Below are 19,523 nucleotides of genomic sequence, written 5' to 3'. Positions count from 1 at the left end.
TTAAAAGGAAATTAAAAGAACATAAAAACATACAATGTATCTAAATAATATGTACCTACCCCACTGAGGGCAGCTCATATCCACAAACAATATATTTCATAATTCCCTATGTTGCTGAAAAACATGTTTGACTCTAAACTATATCAATTCATTTATACAAACTGTCGATAAATTACTGCGAACTCTAAAATACGCAAGTTGATAAAAAGAAATTAGAATACCGATAGAAAAATTCTAAAACAATAGCTGGCTTGAAATTAAAATGATATGAGAGAGTAAAACCCAAAACTTTTTCATTTAATCGATAGAGGCATTATCAGATAATGGACTAAGGATTTGTGAGATCACGGGACTAGTTCGTTCATCTGACTTGGTAAAAATTGTCTTTTTTTAGTCACTTCCTGGTAGCTGTCACTCCTTCAAATAAAAAGAGTCTTCTTCTAACAAATATTCCGCCTTTCATAGAAGAAGAGAAAGTAATCGTAATCTCTAGGAGCCAAATCAGAACTCTATGAAACAATATATTTCACTTGAATCTTTGCACCAGATTTACAGTTTGATGAATAGTATTAACCTGGGACACATCGATCATCTAGTCGATTCAAAAACAGCACTCTGTTTCCTGTCATATCATAGACTCATTGCACATTTATCATAAACTTCAACAATTTGGAAATATATTCGAATGCAAAAACATTTTTATTTCATAAAAAGTATATTATAAATCCCACTTCAACAAGAGACCAGTTTTAAATGAGTCTAGACACCCCAATTGTTATAACTCGTCTGAAGTTCCGTGAATTTTTCCAACAATTATACGGAAGCAAATACGACCCTCTGTTAACTCTCTGAAAATTATTCTTTTTGGAATTAAGTTTCTTGTGTTCGTTTTTCTAATTTGAACCTCATACTTTTACGATTTCTTAAATCATCAAAATAACAACACATTAAAATTCATTATTTAATTCTAAGCTATCATCCCAACAATAAAAATACTATGTATTATTGGTTTAAAGAAAGAAATGTAATAAATATCAAAAATCAGTTTTTAAAAAACTTAATAGATCGTGATTTATTAAGTCATAAATCTTAATAAATCCCAGAAAAACCATTAAACTGCTACGAAATACTTCTTTAAATAATAAATGACCCTAATTAGAATAAAGTAGGAGCTATTCGGCTTACTTCACACTTAAGTCTAGACATTCTACAGAGACCACAAGAGCCTGATTGTAAAGTCTCGGCGATGCCGGAAAATCACGGATTTGAGATTAATTCTACTAATACACAGCTAAGTATGTGGACGTGAGACACATTAAATGTTTAACAGTGGCTCGAAAGTGTTTTATTTTGGAGTGGTTTTTGGAAAATAGCTGGTGACTTGCTACGTCATCTAACCATGTTTTAAAATTGATAAGCTTTTTGAAATATTTACAGAATAACATCAAAAGACTTCTGTGCCCTTCTGTTTGTGTGTGTGTGTGTGTGTGTGTGTGTGTGTGTGTGTGTGTGTGTGTGTGTGTGTGTGTGTGTGTGTGTGTGTGTGTGTGCGCGCGCGCGCGCGCTGTGAATTTATTGTATTATTTTTACATGTCTGGGTTGTATTCTGTATTTTTTTTTATTATCAAGTCAGGACATGATGTTGTTTTGGTTAGAGGTTTTTGAAGCTTCAAATTGCACGGACAGAAAATACAAAATGAACTGGCGATTTATTGCTTTCAAGTCATTCATTTTTCACTTTTAGGGTTATTAGAAAATGATAAAGAAGGTTGTCATATTTGTCAATTTATTGTCAACAAAAAGTTACAACTTTGCGTGATTGTTTGCTATATACCCGATTCTCCTTTCTAGCCAATAAAGGGCAGGATCGTAAGAAGTTATCCCTCGAAGAAGCAAGAGAAGAAAATGGGAACGAACACGAAACAGCAAGGAAAGGTATTTAAAGTATATTATATATATATATTGAGAAAAAAAAAATTTGAACTCGATTAATTTTGAGATAATTAAAAACCATTGTTTTTGTAAATGTTGTTAATTACGAAATAGGTGTCATGTAAGAACATGATGCTTTTCTTTCGGATTGATACCACATGACTTTAAAAAAATAATGTTCTCACGTAATGACTTCGAATTCGCGATAGTAGATTTCATTTTTTTTTATTTCAGCTTTAGAAACGCGGTTATCAATAATAATTTAAATAATAACAAGCGGAGAAATCCTAATATCTCCGCTTGTGGAAGTTTTTATCTTTCATATTTGATTTTGAAAGAATAATAACAGTTGTTCTAATGGCATTGGGGCTTCCCTAATGCTGTAGAAGTTCTCTCACACTATACTCGAAAACCCTTTGAATTGATAGTACTCTTTCCATTTCAGTTTTCGATAGCCTATAAATAATACAGGCCTAAAAAATTTAATCTTTTGTCTGAAGTTTATATAAGTCATATCACTGACTCTTCGACCTGCCCGAAGGCACACGGATAAATTATACTGAATAACCGGACCGCCGAAACAGTAACACTGGCGGGAACTGTGGTTGAGTCCTAAGGATCATCACCGGCCACGGTACAGCCCTTCCCGAAGGAAGGACGTCCCGTCATCGATGGCAGGAGCCAGATCCCCCACCTTTTTGCGTACCCTCCAGGGTGGCGAGATCCAACCATCATATCGGAAGCATCTCATCCTCATTTTGAGGTGCCCCCCGGGGGTTTGAAGTTTATATAAATTTAAAAAACCTATAAGATATTATTTAAGCTGATTTCATTAAAAATATCTGTTTTTTTAATTATAAAAAATTTACAATTATCGATCTAAAAATTTAAATTTTGAAACATTTTCAAAAACTTTGTATGGACATAGTACAAAACATGCACTGTTTCTGAAGAAGTTTTTTCACAAAAAAAATGCTTGATTCATTCAAATAAATAATAAGAAAGTTTGATATGTACACATTTGGACAGAAATTTGATTACAAAAATTGGACAAATTGGTTTGAATTTTCTTTTAAAGAAAACGCTCGAGTTCTTTAGATTTTGGAATGAGTTCAGTGTCGCTTTTTAATTTCCAAGCGTTATCTACCAATCATATTCACATTCTTGTGTCCTTAATATTGTTTACCATGCTTTTATATCTTGTTGAATCCTATCTTCTTGTTTTTCATTTAATAAACCTCATATTCGAGAAAATACTGGAAATAAAAGCAAAAAAAAAATGAATTACAAAAAAAAAAAAAAAAAAAAAAAAAAAAGATATTTTTAAACTCATGGTAATCCCATTCCTTAAAATTTTATTTTAAAAAATATCCTTTTTAACCAGATAGGACTTTTGTGTCCCGAATGATGTCTTTAAAAATAACCCAATTTTTTTCTTTCGATTCTATTTTTTTTCCTCAAATAATTTGTCTTTGTTTGATTATCTTATATGTAGTGGACTTTTATCTTTTTCCTATACGTAGTACAGATAAAGTGACGGAATCTTTAAAAAATTCGAAAAATTCTCCCTAAATTACAATAGCATATTTTTAAGAAACTTCTGTCTGTAACATAAATAACTCAAAAACGCTCTGAGCTATAAGGATGAAATTTTGTACCTGATCTTTACATCAAATTTGCAGATTTCTATCAAAATTTTAGTGACATTCGTTCAGAGAATGTCAATCTGTCCGTTTTTTCTCATGTAAATTAACACGATAACAACAAAATGAAGAGATCTAGATTGATAAAATTTGGTACACGTATTTGACTTCATTAACGTAAAGACCCATCAAGTTTTGAGCTAAGTCCGACGAGGAATTGACCGTTTATGGATCTATAAATTCAGGAACATGTAAACGCGATAATCCAAAAACACGCCGATTTAATTTTATCCAATTTGGTGTGAGATTTCATGGCTACAGGTGTCATTTTGTGTCAAATTTTAGTTTCAATTGATCTGTAAAAAATGGGTCTAAAACACAAATTCGATTTTCAGATACTATGAACCGCATACCAAGGATTACTCGCCAAACATAGTACGATAGATTCAGAAAAAAGGATAATTGGCGCCACAGGTTAATATTTCGTAACTATTGTGTGCCATTGTTATGCAAATCGTTCACTGGGATAACGATTAGAGAATATGCGGGAAAGTTTGGGGTGACCACTCCCACTCATTTTGATTTTATTTCCAGATATTTAAAAAACAAATCCAATGTTGATAGCAATTATCAGTTTCATGCAAAGCTTTAATGAATTGCTTCATGAATCCTAATTTCATGCTTCGAATCCATTAAGTTCGATACATTCACATTCATTGATCCTGGAATTTAAATGCTTCATTGGATGACCACTTATTCAAAGTTAATCACTGAAGTACAGTTACATTTTTAAAGTCAAATAACAACAATGTTAAAATTTTAAAATCCTTGTAAATTTATCTCTAAACTTTTTTCATGTTTTATTTCAATGAAGAGGAAATCTTGGCTTGTCAGTGAAGGAGATACAAGAACTGAATCAAGATCATTTTCACTATACAAAAAAGAACTTTCAAAATTTATTTTTTTAGATTAATAAATAGTCCCACTAAAATTGGTCACGATCAGTGGTGAACTTTACAAGTAGGTCTTCCAGTACAAGCAGTTATTGAGAAAAATAATTGATAAATTCCTCTTCTTACTCTCTATACCAGGACAATATTGTTCTGGTAATAAATAAGTCTCAAATCTAACTCGTGTGTGTTCATGGTGGCAACGTCTAGACTTCGTAACTCCTCCTGCTGGTGAGAGAATGCCAACTCAGGTGTCGTTCTCGTCATCGGAACCCGGTTCAAAATGACGAGGTCTGTCTCCACATTTCTTAGTGTTGTTTTGGAATGAGGAGTAAATATAACTCACCTAAACTCGATTTTTCATTGAAAGGTTTAAATCGTGAATTAAATTATTTAACTATTTATTTATTTCATAATTTCTCTCCTTTTAATGTAGTATTGCATTTTGTATTTATTATTGCCATTTTACACATAAATTAATTTTAAATGATTGTAGCTATGTATTTTATTCGATAGTATTCCACATTAATTTTATTAAATTAGCCCCGTCATCTTTTTTATATGTAAAAAAATGTGATTAAAAGTTTTTGAATTTTTGGGGAATTGAGATAACAAATGTCCATTTTTGTGATCTGCGTGTCTGATTTTTCTAAAAAAAAAAACATCTGACATGTATCAACATTCAAATTCGTCACATATTTGTATTGTCAATCCCATATTTCGAATAGCAGAACTATCTGTTGCATGATATGATGATCTGGAGAACATTTTAACCACAGTTGATGATTGGGTTCAATGGGATTTGTTAAGTCTTTCATTTTAATAGTGCAGTTATTTACTGAAGTTTTATAACTTAACGCCAGAGATAGAATTTTTTCTTTATACATTAATTCATAATAGAAAAATTCTACAAAAAAAAACTTAAATATGCATTTAGCATTAGCATTAGCAATGATTAGCATTTTAACTATAGTTGATAATTGAATTCAACGTGATTTATTAAGTCTTTCATTTTAATAGTGCAGTTATTAAGATATAAATTGACGAAAGTTTCTCCACTGATATTAAATGCTTTGCATTTGCATCAAAATCGAATATATATTTTGGAGTTTTTTCCATCCATCTGGATCCAAATTTGATATATATCTGCAGCTTGAATGTCAAGACCTCATACCAAATTTCATTGATCAAGCTTGTTCTATTTGTGAATCATTGTGTTCATATACGTACGGACAACTATCTATACTTTCAAGGATTTAATGCAAACTTTGACACTTCAATGTAATTTAGAAATAAGGCTTCTTTAATAAAATTTAACCATCCAAAGTGTTACAGTTTTTAGTTTTCTAGTTTACATATGGATGAATATTGAGCCATTTAAGGGCTTGATATAAAATTTAAAGATATCTGCTATTTTTATAATAATATCACATACCAAATTTCACTTAGGTAGCTGAATGCTTTTAAAACTTTTATTTAATTATACATAACATATCTCCTTTGAGCAATTGTATATAAAATCAGATATTAATATGCACTCAAATAACAGGAACATATGAAAAGAAGAATTTGGGTTATAGTCGATTATATTAATTAATATTTTTAAAAATATTTTATTTAAAATTCATTGCACTCATTTTAAAATAAAATAAAAAATAATCACGAGTATAGAAATCCATTGCCTCTTGTAGAAAGTGGGGAAAAGGGCAGTAACCCTATATTGCTCTATACAGTGTTTAAATATTTCCTCGTGCTCTGAAGTTTGGTGATAACACCGAAAACCATAACTTAACTCAAGGTGAGCCATTATAGTCTTTTAATCTTCGTAGGTGATAGTTTACCCGCCAGACAGGAATAATTTATTTTATATGCTATAAATAAGGGAATTTTAGACAGCGTCTCTTATGACATTGATAAAATTCGATACTAAGTTTGGAGAGGAAAAACTTTTTGCTCTCCCCCCCTACACACACATACACATACACATTTTTAAAGGAAAAATTTGTTGAGCCTTCAAAGCTGAAGTGAATTAAGAAAAATGTTCTAATTATTAGTAATCGTAGGAAACTCAATAATTTTTTTACTTGTATGGTATTGAAATCTTTCGAATCAAGATGATTTTCTTACCTATTTTTATTTTGTTATATACAAAGTATTGTGTGTTCCCATCATCAAAAATTCCAATTTAGATATTTCAATGAGTATATTCTTTTTAGATCTCCATGAATTTAAAAACATGTTTTGGAAATTGTGTCTGATAAATTAATAACGAAAACAGCTATGTGAGGAATTTTAGTATGTAGTCTTAATATCAAAATTGCAGATTTTAATCAAATTAGAATCAAACCTCGCATAACGAATGATTTTTATAACGAACTTTTACAAAATGAAAAAAATTGATTCACTTAATGAGCGATGTTTCGCAGAACGAGTGGTGAGGAGACACCATGACGTCGCATGCTTAATTGACCTGTATGAGTCTGTACGGAGTGCATGCTTGAAGAACATATCTTACATCTTCATGGAATAAGTTTTGGCCAGATAGGTTGTCTAACGCGATTCCTAAGGATTTCAGTAAATACCTTTGTAGCCTTAGTCAACATGATTTTATCTCTAGCCAAGCTTGTGGGGCAGGAGGTGAATAGCAACGACATTGATATGCGGTTGAAAGAATATAATCAGTCTAATTAGAATATAATCAAGAATACTATCTACCAAAGAACTTACAGAGATGGATTCTGTGTCACAACAAAATGCTGTGGAGAAGATTGTGTAGGAAATAATAGATTCAACTTAGCAACAACCATCCGGTGAAATGAGAGAGCTGCTTAAAGCAAGCAAAGTTATTGTAATGTCGTTGAAAAGCTCCACCTTAAGAAAAATAGCTATGTGCGCTTCATATTCATTTAACGACAATGCTGAAACTCATTTTCGCCAAATCTAAACTGTAGCCAAAGACAAAATGCTTTAAATAATTTTCTTGTAAAAAAAATAATACATTATAAATAAAAAATTATATTATTAAAAATTTGTCTGAATATTTTTTCAGGATGGAATTTATTGTCCTATTTTACATGGATTCTTATGGAAAAATTTATTTCGCCGAAAGAGTATTTTGTATTACGAGTACAATTCGGGAACAAATTATGCTCGTTAAAAGAGGTTTCACTACAGTAATTGGACGAAGTTTCTCTTTGGAAGGTTGGTTATCGGTTTTCGCATACTCCAGGGTGCAGCAAAAAAATCCAGGCAAACAATTGTTAATATAAATTTATTATAAATAAATAAATTAACAAAATATAACAAATAATAATAAGAATATAATTTTACTAGTAAATAAATTTAATTGGTTTCAAAGTAGACGCCTTTTGTAGCGATGCAGAGGCGCAAACGCTTATTGAAATTTTAATCTACCCGCAAGTCTTCTACCTATTCCCATTGCTTTAAAGAGTTCAAACCCTATGATTATTGAAAGGGTTATCCATACGTTTTCGTCGTCTACTTCCTATACGTTGACCATCATTGTCAAGCTCCTTGAAATGGCAGATTGCATCACTGTTTGCCGAGGCACATTAACCAAACGAATGATTTCACACTGTCGTTTTCCTTGCTTAAGCAACTCTAAAATAGCAGATCTTTTGCTTGATTTAAAAAAAGGCCCTACATAAACTAAGAGATATATTATAACATATTTTATAATTAAAGTGGTATGAAAAAATGAAATCAAAAATAAAAAAGAAATTAATTAACTTCTATTCTAAGATGCAATACCTTTGTCCGGGTTTTTTTGTCGCACTCTGTATTAACCACAAGCCAGAAATTAAAAGTTGAAAATACGCTTTCAATAAAAATCTTAAATTCACACTGCAGATCAATATTTCGTAACTGCTATTTGCCAGTGCCATTAAAGGCATTAGTGGCATTACCCAGGTACAGAATTTTATGCAAAGTGAGGGGTATAAATCTTTTATTAGATAGTACGAAAGAAAGTTTTGAGGTGACCACTCATAATGGTTATTTTAATGTGTAAGAAGTGTTATCTAATGCAGTCATCAATTTATTACTATGGGAGGTACTAATCTAATAGTTTTTATATTCTATACTACTCATGTTGTATCACTGATTGCGTCATGATAATCACATGATAGTTTCGCACCTAAATTGGCAGATGCGATTTCGACGGTGAGTAGGTAAATTGTGTCGCTCACATTCATTTATCTCTTTATAGGTTTTTTTGCTAGCTAAGTAATGTTTCATCACTGTATTAACTTACATATCGTTTCTTAATAAATATATGTTAAGTATTAATACTGGTAGTTGCCTTTTCCCACATTAATATATATATATATATATATATATATATTGTTAAATCTATATGTCTTGAACCTCCGTGAATCTGAAAACGCATTTCGAGAATTATATCTGTCTATGAACACAACCACTTAATAATGGAAACATCTATACGAGTGAATTTTAGCATGCTGCCTTTATTTTTAAAAAATGGTAGAATTCTATTAAATCATGTATAAAATCAATAAACAAGACGTTTAGCAGTATGTATATCAATGTATATTGAATAACTCAAAAGGATTACATATAGGCAGATAGAGTTAGATATGTTGTCTTGGTCGCAAAATTGCATATCTGTGCTAAACTTTGGATACATTCCAAGTGCGGCCAAGATAACATACCAAATATTATCTACTTAGTATGTAGTAATTTTAAGCTATCACATATATATCAATAAAAAATTACGTTAATAAGAGGTTCAAAATATCATACATTATTCTCTTCCCTAACTGAGGAATGACAAAATGAAGAAAATGACGAATGAACACAAAACATGCTACTCATCGAAAATATATGAGAGAAATCGGAGCCTAACGCTTACCTATTTACAAATGGAAAATAATTTAGAACCAAACACAGTTTCCCAATTTCCTATCTGAGGATCTGGTCTACATTTTAAAAACCTGTAATTTAAAATATAAATTGATTTTTTTCAGTAGTGTTGCAGAAGACTAATATAAGTAATTTAATAAGTAAATTTAATACAACTATTTGTTGAAGTAAATCTACTAAATTACGTTTGATTAAAAATGCTACTAAATTACGTTTAATACTAAATTACGTTTGAACAAAAAAAAAATATTTGTTGATCAAATTTAACAATTCAAAATTTTGGAACGGATATTCATCCTGCATTTTAAAACTGCAATATCCGCATCGTACGATGGTCTTAACTCACCCCCTCCCCTTTTTCATGATTTAAACAAAGCATGATAAAAGTGAAAAAAAAGACTTCTATTGATCAGAAAGACCCGGAGCATCCAAATTTCATCTGAAATAAAATTCTAGTGTAGCCTCCCATATAAAAGTGCTAAGTTGCAATTTTGAATGAATTCAAGGAAACTAACACATATTTGTGTTCTACTTGGAAGAAAATATCCAGCAGCTTGTTAAAAAACGCGAGAATCCATTACTACAATGCGCAATGGGCTTACCAATTTTTGAATAATATTAGTTAAGTTTCCTCCTTTTTTATATATTTATACTAAATCTGAATAAATACTAAAAAAACTAAGCCTTTTCGAAATACATTATTTATGACGAGTGACGAATTTTTATCTCAATTCAATACACATGTGTGTGTGTGTGTGTGTGTGTGTGTGTGTGTGTGTGTGTGTGTGTGTGTGTGTGTGTGTGTGTGTGTGTGTGTGTGTAAATAATATACATAGCTTATATTATTTCAAAATCAAAGATTTGACAAAATTATCAAATTATCTTTAAGATTCTAAATAAAATACTCTAGAATTTTAAAGAAATGATAGGATAATTTACAATTTTATTTGCTCTATAGTAATGGCGTTTAACAATGAAATTTTTAACACTGTTTATGTTATGTTGAAAAGTTGGTTTGAGTACTTGAACCAATAGTAAAGTCAATCATATGCTATGAATTAAATGATCACCAGTTTCATCTTTCAATAGGCAATTTAACAACTTCATTTTTATTAAGATGAGATTATTTAATATGACGGCAAATAATTATTTAATGAGATTAATAAGAAAAGATCATTTGAGTGAAGATACATTTAAGATTTTAAAGATATTTGACTACAGTTACTTCCAATATCTCCTTCACAAAAAGCAAATCCCCGATCCATTCAAGAGAAGGGTGAAATTTGGTATCGGTCCAATTCAACTTTCAAGAGGGATTTTAAATTAATGGATGCCATGAAGTGACTTGAAACCATCTGATTAATATCTGACAGTTTGACTTTCATTTATGAAGTTAGATGGCAAATGAAATAAAGTAGCCTTCAGCTGAAGACAAATCTTTTCATTACAGGGAAAAGAATGGACTATGGAACGGAAAATATAAGGGAAGGATTAGAAAGTATGAATCCAGTAGTATAGGATGAGTTCATATGGCACCAGTCTTAAAATTTAAATGACTTTGTGCATTTTGACAAGTAAACCTGTCACATTTTCTGAAACAGAAAAAACTCCTAGCATTTTCAGCTGAATTCAAAGTAAAAAAAAAAAGTCGTTTTGCATCTAAAAGATCAGCTAAGCTCATATTAATATGATATAATTGGAACCTTCTATGCTGAAGTGAAACGAAACAAAAAAAATGTAATGAATGAAGAAAAAAATAACATATGTTTGCAAAAAAAGAAAATTCAAGTCACTTACAAGTGAAAAAAAAGATGTCAATGAAATAGATAATGCATCCATTTAAATTCCACCGCTGAAATATCTGATTCAGACTAATGGTCGAAACTCAAGAATTCAAAACATAAATATCTATGCGACTATTTTAATACTTTATTTTAGTTTCCATAATCAACTATTTTTGCCTTATCATTTTAAAACAGAGCAATTTTATTTTGATTTAGTTGAAATTGCTGTTATTTTGGGAAAAAACATCTACAGATACATTCATATACATTTGCTCATTGTTATTAAAAAAGATAATGTTTAAATCAAAATTTGAAATTAAAATATAAGATTAAGGTTTGTTTGCTTGTTTTTAGTTTTTATAAAATCAAAAAGTAGTAAAAGTCTCATATAAGTTTCTAATTTTTCTTCATATTACCTTACAGTCATTTTATTTAAATATTTATATCATATTACACTGCAATGTAAGTGTTTAATATAAAAATGGTGAGCTGAAAAATAAATATCCTGGTAAAAACCTGGGTATTTACCCTTTGAAATGAACGCGTACATCTTTTACATTCTTGCTCATAGTCAGACCATGTCTTGACTGTGCCACCGATAGCTTCATAGCTTATAGGTTGCTCAAAAGGCATAAAAAGTGCATTCATTTCAAGGTGATGCATGTAATCCCCCCGTGGGTACCTCAGATATCTATGCGTGGGTATGCATCTATGCGTGGGTACCTCAGATATGGGGATTAGAAGCTTCCGAAAAGAAGGTTAGTTCTCTCTATCCTGCTGAATACAGAAATGATGTGATATCAGTTATTCCTTTACCGAAGGCAGAACATGCCTCCAACTGGAGGGGTTGTGCCATAGCCGGTGAGGGCCTTTAGGATTCAATCTTAGTACCTGCCAATGCTGTCGCAAAATCCGGTCATTCTGTTTTTCCAATATGATTTCAGGCGGGTTGATGTAGTTGTTTAAGTTTACGAGATAATAAATATTAATGGTATCATGACATTATAATTTTAAAATAAATTGCGCCTCCTATTGGAAGTAAACGAATAGGATGGCATGCCATCAGATATGGTGTTAGATATTATGTGATGTGTATTTTGTTACTAGATATTATATAAAATGCCCTGCGTCATTTGCAATAAAAAATATTGATTTATAGAAGCGTATATGTCGATTTTAAAAAATGGTCGCTGACAACTAGTCAACACCATTTTGTCGAAAAAACATTTCTTTCATGGCGCATAAAACGTATAAGTAATTATTTTTAAGTAATTATATTTAGTTCATATAATTTAACCATTTTAATAAGTTTCAATTATAATAATTATTTAAAAGCATATAATCATTAAAAATATTTTACATGTAATTATACGTAAAATATCAATACCATTTATTATATAATTTATCGCTTCGGTGAATGATATGATAATTAGGGATATCGAAAGTCATTGCGATTGTAAAATAGTATTTAATGAAGTTGAAGGCCCTGAAGCTTTCGCTTACTTACCAACCAGAAATAAAGACAATCCAAAACTAATAATTTTAAAAATAAGTTGATCATTATATTTAAGATTATATTTGAAAGGTCTTAAAATAGTAATTTGATCTGATGCAAATGTTATCCTCACTCTCGATCATCAAGAATAATGGATCATTTGGCAAATTGTGCTTATTTATTAAAGTCTTCGAGCAACGTTTGTGTTGATAATCCGCAATTTTCGTGGAAACAAAACCGTGGCTTATTTTCTTAACGCGTTGGGCACAAGCCTTCAGATCTTGGATGTTTCCCAAGATCTGAAGAGTTCCAACTGTCACATCAAGAAATTTGAACTATTTTTCAAGTAACAAACGGTCAAGGTTGGTTAAAAATAATATGTCAAGGGCAATTATGAGTCTTATGATAAAAATTGGGCAAAATTACGTCATGGAACCAATAAGAATCAAATTCATTTTGATATTCAATACCATCTAAGAAGAATTCACTATAAAAAGACTAAGATTTTTGAAAATAATTTATAAAACAAAGTTACCAGTGAGAAATAACTGACAAAAGCACTACAATCGACAAATAATCATATAACTTTTGACGATTTCATATGCTTTGAACTTCCCGGAGCACGAGGAAAATACATTTTTGAATTTATGTCTGAGTGTCTGTCTATCAGTACACGCCATAATTCAAAAAAGTAAAAAGCGAAAGGAATGAAATTTGACGTGTAGTTCCGTACATTAAATTTGTATATCTGTGGCATTAAGATACTTTTCTCAAATGTATACTTGATTTTCTAGCATTACACAATAAAATTTCGTAGAAGAAACATATTTTCATTTTTAAATATATGCATTATCACTAAATGAAAAAATAATATATTTTAATTCATTATTTATAAGCCTATTATCACTCTATTCGATAAGAATAATTTAAAATTTTAAAATAATTGGCGAAATCAAACTAGCTTAAGCCACATACCTCTCATTTGTATTACTTTTTCGCATAACAAAGTATACGCAGAGATAATATTGTAATCGCCTAAAAGTTCGAAATAAGATTTTGATGAATCTCCACGTCTCAGCCCTCCTTGAGTCAGAAAAAGATTTTTAACAGCATATGTGTCTGTCTGTCTGTTTACTAAAATTCCCTTTGAGTTAAACGACTGAAATTTGGTATATAGAATTACGACCAAATTTGTAGATTTCTATCAACTTTTGAATGAAATCACTTCACAGGAAATCTTCCTGGCTAGATGTATGATTACAAGTGAACTCAATAACTACTAAACGCAAAGGACTATTTAAATGAAATTTTCTGCACAGGTTTAATATCTAAAATGTAGATATTTTTCAAATTTTGAATGAAATCCATCACTCGTTTGACCATCAGACGTCCTATACTTTGGCATACATGTAAACGCAATTACTCATAAATGCGATGACTTAAATCAATAAAATTCGGTTTGTTGTCTTCTAAATACTGTTGCTTTTTATCAAATTTTTGTATCAATTCATTGCCAAAAAGGCGTCTAAAATTTATATTTTCGATATAGATTCAATAAAAGTGCCAAATCTTTGGCAAAAATCTAAATTTCGTTACTATTGTTCACCAATCGAAGGTAAGGTTAAAGTATACGAAGCCTTACTCAAATTACACAGTTTTGTGCGAAGGGAGCTGGCCGAACCTTTTACTAAAGAATATGTGATAAAGTTTTATAGAGACTACTATGAAAACTCGTCGTCACTAGTCACCTGCACATTACCGCCCTTCACATTCGAACAATAAGACGAAATAAAACACAGGTGAGAGCCTAACAATCGGACCGATCTAATTTTGCAGACATAACTAATGAGCAAAATGCTCTATGTGTTTCCTGTTATATCTTTGTATTTTAAAATAGTGCTTTCATTTGTTGTGATAAGATAAAGTGCATCGAAACTGATGAGCAAAATTAAATTAATTCTATTGATACGATGGATGAGCAGTTGTTCACCAAAGGCAATTAGTTAGTTACACTTAAAAATTATATATATTTCGCATATATAATTTTTTAAGCAGAGGCGGGAGAGAGAAAAGACACATTCGAATTTTAAACTTGCTTTATTCCATCCCAAAAGACATGATTTATGTACAAGCAGAAGCAATGAGCACATCAACTCAGAACGACACAAGAGCGAAAAGAGGAAAGGCTAATGAAATATTTATCCCTGCGATTATATACTGTGAGATTTTGATAGGGATTTCTTTATACGTATCGATTTAGTTAAGGGAATTATAGGGAAACAAAAAAAGAATTCGCTTAGGTTGACAATTTTTTATCCCTTCACTCGCAGTGTGGAATCCATTGATTTAAGCATTTTTACAGAACTTCTGATGAATTAATTAAATAGAAAGAGTGGGATGGGATCAGGAAATAAGAGAACATTTTAGAATGAAGTTAATATGGGCATGTCGAGAGCAAAAAATAGGCTTAACGGTCAGCAGATGGATAATCGATATGACTTACCAATAGAAATTAATGTTCACATCTTCCAAAATAAAAAATTACAAAAATAGTCTTTATATTATCTAGACTCAAAATTTTATCTTTACAGTGATATCAATTTTATTTCAGTATAATTATTTCCCTTATTTCTAGTAAAATTTTTAATTCAATTTGGCATACAATTGATTTGACACAATTCGTTTTTAAATGTTTTGTTGGAATTCAAGCTCGTTCATTCAAACATCCATCCAAAAACATTCTATCGCGTGCTTTTTCCAATTATTAATTCCATAGTAGGATTTTCATTTCCACTTTTATTTCGCATATAATACGGTTTTTAATTTGCAGTAGACTGATTCAGTTGAATTCATGCTTTTCTGTCGCATCAAACGTGGATAAAGTAAAATTCTTTTAATGCATTCCATATTAATAGTAATTATTTAAAAACTTAATAAGTCATTACTCTAAGCAAACAAATAAGCACTTAATAAGGCAATAAGCCCTTTATAAAGCACAAGTCAATAATCTGATCGTCAAAGGCCGCTCGTTTCTTTGAATTCAAGTTATTGTATTTAGAATTAAAAGAAACTTTTAGAATAGCTCCTTTCTTTAGAAAATAAAAAAGAAGAAGAAGAAAAACAGATTATCACACTGGCAGCATAGAAAAGAAAACTACTGTGTTTTGAAATAACATAAAACTGCTTTTTTTTTTTTTTTTTTTCCTTTTTATTTTACCTTTAGAAGTTTGTTGGGAAACAAGAAAATAAAAATACTTAAATATGAACAAAGTCAAATTACAAGTAGAAAAAAATGAAATGCCTTTCATGATTTTTTTATCAATGGTAATTGAGATCGTTTGACTGTGTAATTACACATTTTAACAAACATTCTTGCTTGAAAGTATTCAAGTAATTAGGAAATAGAACATTTCCGTTTATTATTTCATTTATTTATTTATTACCTTTATTTATTTACTTTCATATATTCTATTTATTTGTTTTTATTAGTCAGGAAGCATAACACTTCCATTTATTTATTTATTATCTTTATTTATTTACTTTTATATGTTCTATTTATTTATTTTTATTAGTCAGGAAGCATAACACTTCCATTTATTTATTTATTATCTTTATTTATTTACTTTTATATGTTCTATTTATTTATTTTTATTAGTCAGGAAGCATAACACTTCCATTTATTTATTTATTATCTTTATTTATTTACTTTTATATGTTCTATTTATTTATTTTTATTAGTCAGGAAGCATAACACTTCCATTTATTTATTTATTATCTTTATTTATTTACTTTTATATGTTCTATTTATTTATTTACAGAAAAATACTATAAACTAATTATTTTGTTCATGAAAATAAAAGTTTCATTTGTGAAACTTCCCACTAAAAGCATTAATTTAAAAATAATAAAGCTTATTGCTTACAGAAATTTAAAAGCAATTTCTTTGGAAGCTAATAAAAGGAAAAAACATGAAAACATGACCTAACTTTTTATGTGTATAAAGAAAGGTTCTGCCTTACTTTGTTTGATTTATGAAGATAATGGCTTCTGTTATTAAGTAGCGATACACACAAAGAAAGAAAATACACTCCTCTTACTAATATTCCGAAAGAAGTTAAAAAAATCCAATAACCTAACCATGGAAATAACGACTTCCACTTCCAGGTTCAACAGCTTCCACTGGGAAACATATACGCTTTACTTTTTGTTACCGATTTGATTCCCTATGCAGGTGTTTCCGTACCCATCACGTGATCGAGATAGTGCTTCTGAAATTGCATTTCATTCGACCAAGTATCAAGTTACCATCTGGGATTTGTGTTTCGGATCTCTAACTCAGTCTGCAGTTTCACGCAGAGTTCTGACATTTACTTTTACTAGCTTGTGCTAGATGTTTCCTTTTTACTACTCAGCCTTGGATATCTATCTTTTTGACTGATTCTATTTTTATTAACATAACAATGCTTTTAGACAGGGTATTCTCAATACATTGTATAACATGTGTAACAATAGACATAAATGAGGGAAAAATCATTCAAAATATTCTATAGCGCAGGCGCTTGCACTTGGAGTTAAGAAATTTGACAATAGTTACTTCTAGAGTATATTATGCTCATTAAAAAGGAATTGGTTTTTCAACTTACATTTTAGATTAATAAAGAATCAAAACTTTAATATTTTTCTTCAATAACTTCTGATGATATCATTGGATATAAACCATTTTACTTCACTCTAAAATACAAAAATTTGGATTTTTAGTGCCATCAAATTATTTCGGTACAATTTCTTTACTGATTTTAATAGGGGTTTTTTTAGAAAAATATTTTTAAGTATTTCTTACAATACTTTCCATTATTTTAGTTACAGCATCTATACTCTCTTGTATTGTAACGATATTTAATGTGTATAATGCGGTTATGGGCCGTGGTAGCCTGATGGTAAGATCTCGGCTTCTGAACCGGAGAGCTTCATGTTCGAGACCCGACTCCACCAAAGAGCAGCCGTGTAAGTGGACCTGGTGCACGCTAAATCCGTCGAAGCCAAACATCCACCTGCTGGCGTGGTGTGGAAGCTTGAAGAGGGGGTTCTAGATCAGGTATCGTCCTTGTCATCTGACCGCCGTTCAAAATTACGAAGTCCAATTTAATTATTACGTCCCAAAATAACCCAGGTGTTGATTTAAAATGGGACGTTAATATAACTAAACTAATAATGTTGTTACCAGTTTATAATATTGCTTTCCTGCCATATTAATATCATCGCTAAAACGAGAGATTTACAGGATGTTTCTAATGGATACCAAGTCAACGATCATCAAACTTGGCGACCGTTAGACAATTTACCTTCAAGATAATACTGGAAATTGAAAATTTTTGGCTTTATCTCCAAACCAGAGATTAAAAGATTTTTCTAGAAATTTTCATATCTCGCCAGAATACTATAAAAAACGAAATTCTGATAGGATAAAGTATTCTCTTATTGGAATATTATCGCAATGATAATTGGTGGGCTGACCACTATTGTACTCTTGCAGTTTATTTGAGTAATGATTGTTTGTGTGTACATAGTTAATTTTTTAGAGCGGTTATTTGTCTATATATCGGCTGTATCTTTGTTGTAAATGCTTCGTATTTCATGTAGAATAAAATGCCATTTGCTATTATTCAGTTAGTTGTAGTAAAATTATCGATCAAATAATAATATTTACTAAATAATATTAACTAAAGAACTATTAAGTATTTAGAGCATAACTTAGTTAATATTATTATTTCCATAATAATATTATCTAAATTATGCTCTGAATCATAGAATATAAATATGCTCTGAATTATGAACTCAATCATAGAATATATTTGGATTATATTCCATACATAGTAAACGTTTTGGAAGAAAATTCTTGAGAAATTAAATTTTAAAAATTGTATCAAACTAACTTCTGTTTTTAATTTCATATGAACAATTGGGATGAATATATTATTATTTAAAACCAGAATAAATCCGCAACAAAAAGTTAAAAACTGGTGTCTTTTATAGTAGCATTTTATAAAATAATAATTTTTCTTATCAAAAATTTTATGATTTTCTGAACTGAAAACTTGATTATCTGGGTTAATTCAGGAATTCTGATGGCTTTACATTGATGATAATGAAGTAATAACTTTCGCATGAAGGGAAAAAAAGTATAATTACATTCATTGCTATGCTCACTTTTTACTTGCTAAAATTAAATAATTATTTATAAGAAAGCGTTCAAATTTAAAAAATATTTTTTGTATATGAACTATAGTCTTTTAAATTAAAAATAAGACTACCCAATAATTTTTAGGAATATTTCTTGCATCTTGACTTTCGGACAGGAGAGGGCCTGGTGGTAAGGTTTCGGAAACGGAGTATGTCAGATTCGAGAGCCGGTTACACCGATGAACCGTCGTGTAAGCGGGTCTGGAACACGTTTAATCCGTCGGGGCTAAACATCCTCCCTCTAGTGTAATGTGGAAGTTTGGAGAGAGGGGGGTTGCCAGCTCAGGTATCGTTCTCACCATCTGACCGCAGTTCCAAATTACGAGGTCCTACCCAAAATAGCCCTAGTGTTGCTTTAAAATGAGACTTTAATAAAACTAACTTTCGGACAGGAGGGTTAGGTTATCGAGACTCAATTCCATAACTGATTCCCCCCACCACATATATGGACTAGAGCATTTCAGATATGCCTAGAGTCAAGTGTCCCCACTATCTGAATAGTGTGGATATTTGGAGAAAGGCGGGATAATATGTTTATTGGCATTTGATCACTTTCAAAATAACAAGCTCACTCCAA

General features: G+C 30.5%; 1 protein-coding gene across 1 annotated transcript in view; it reads right to left on the bottom strand.

The window, feature by feature from the left end:
• Positions 1–16,888, bottom strand: part of LOC129971338 (multiple C2 and transmembrane domain-containing protein 1-like) — a 386,350-nt gene extending 369,462 nt beyond the window's left edge. Inside the window, exon 1 of the mRNA XM_056085007.1 lies at positions 16,844–16,888. The gene's annotated coding sequence lies outside the window, so the exon portion shown is untranslated. The remainder of the gene's footprint in view (positions 1–16,843) is intronic.
• Between the last annotated feature and the right edge of the window lie 2,635 nt (positions 16,889–19,523).

The sequence above is a fragment of the Argiope bruennichi genome, chromosome 6, assembly GCF_947563725.1.
Source record: "Argiope bruennichi chromosome 6, qqArgBrue1.1, whole genome shotgun sequence".
NCBI classification, from domain to species: domain Eukaryota; kingdom Metazoa; phylum Arthropoda; class Arachnida; order Araneae; family Araneidae; genus Argiope; species Argiope bruennichi.
This window is presented reverse-complemented; position numbering and strand designations above follow the sequence as displayed.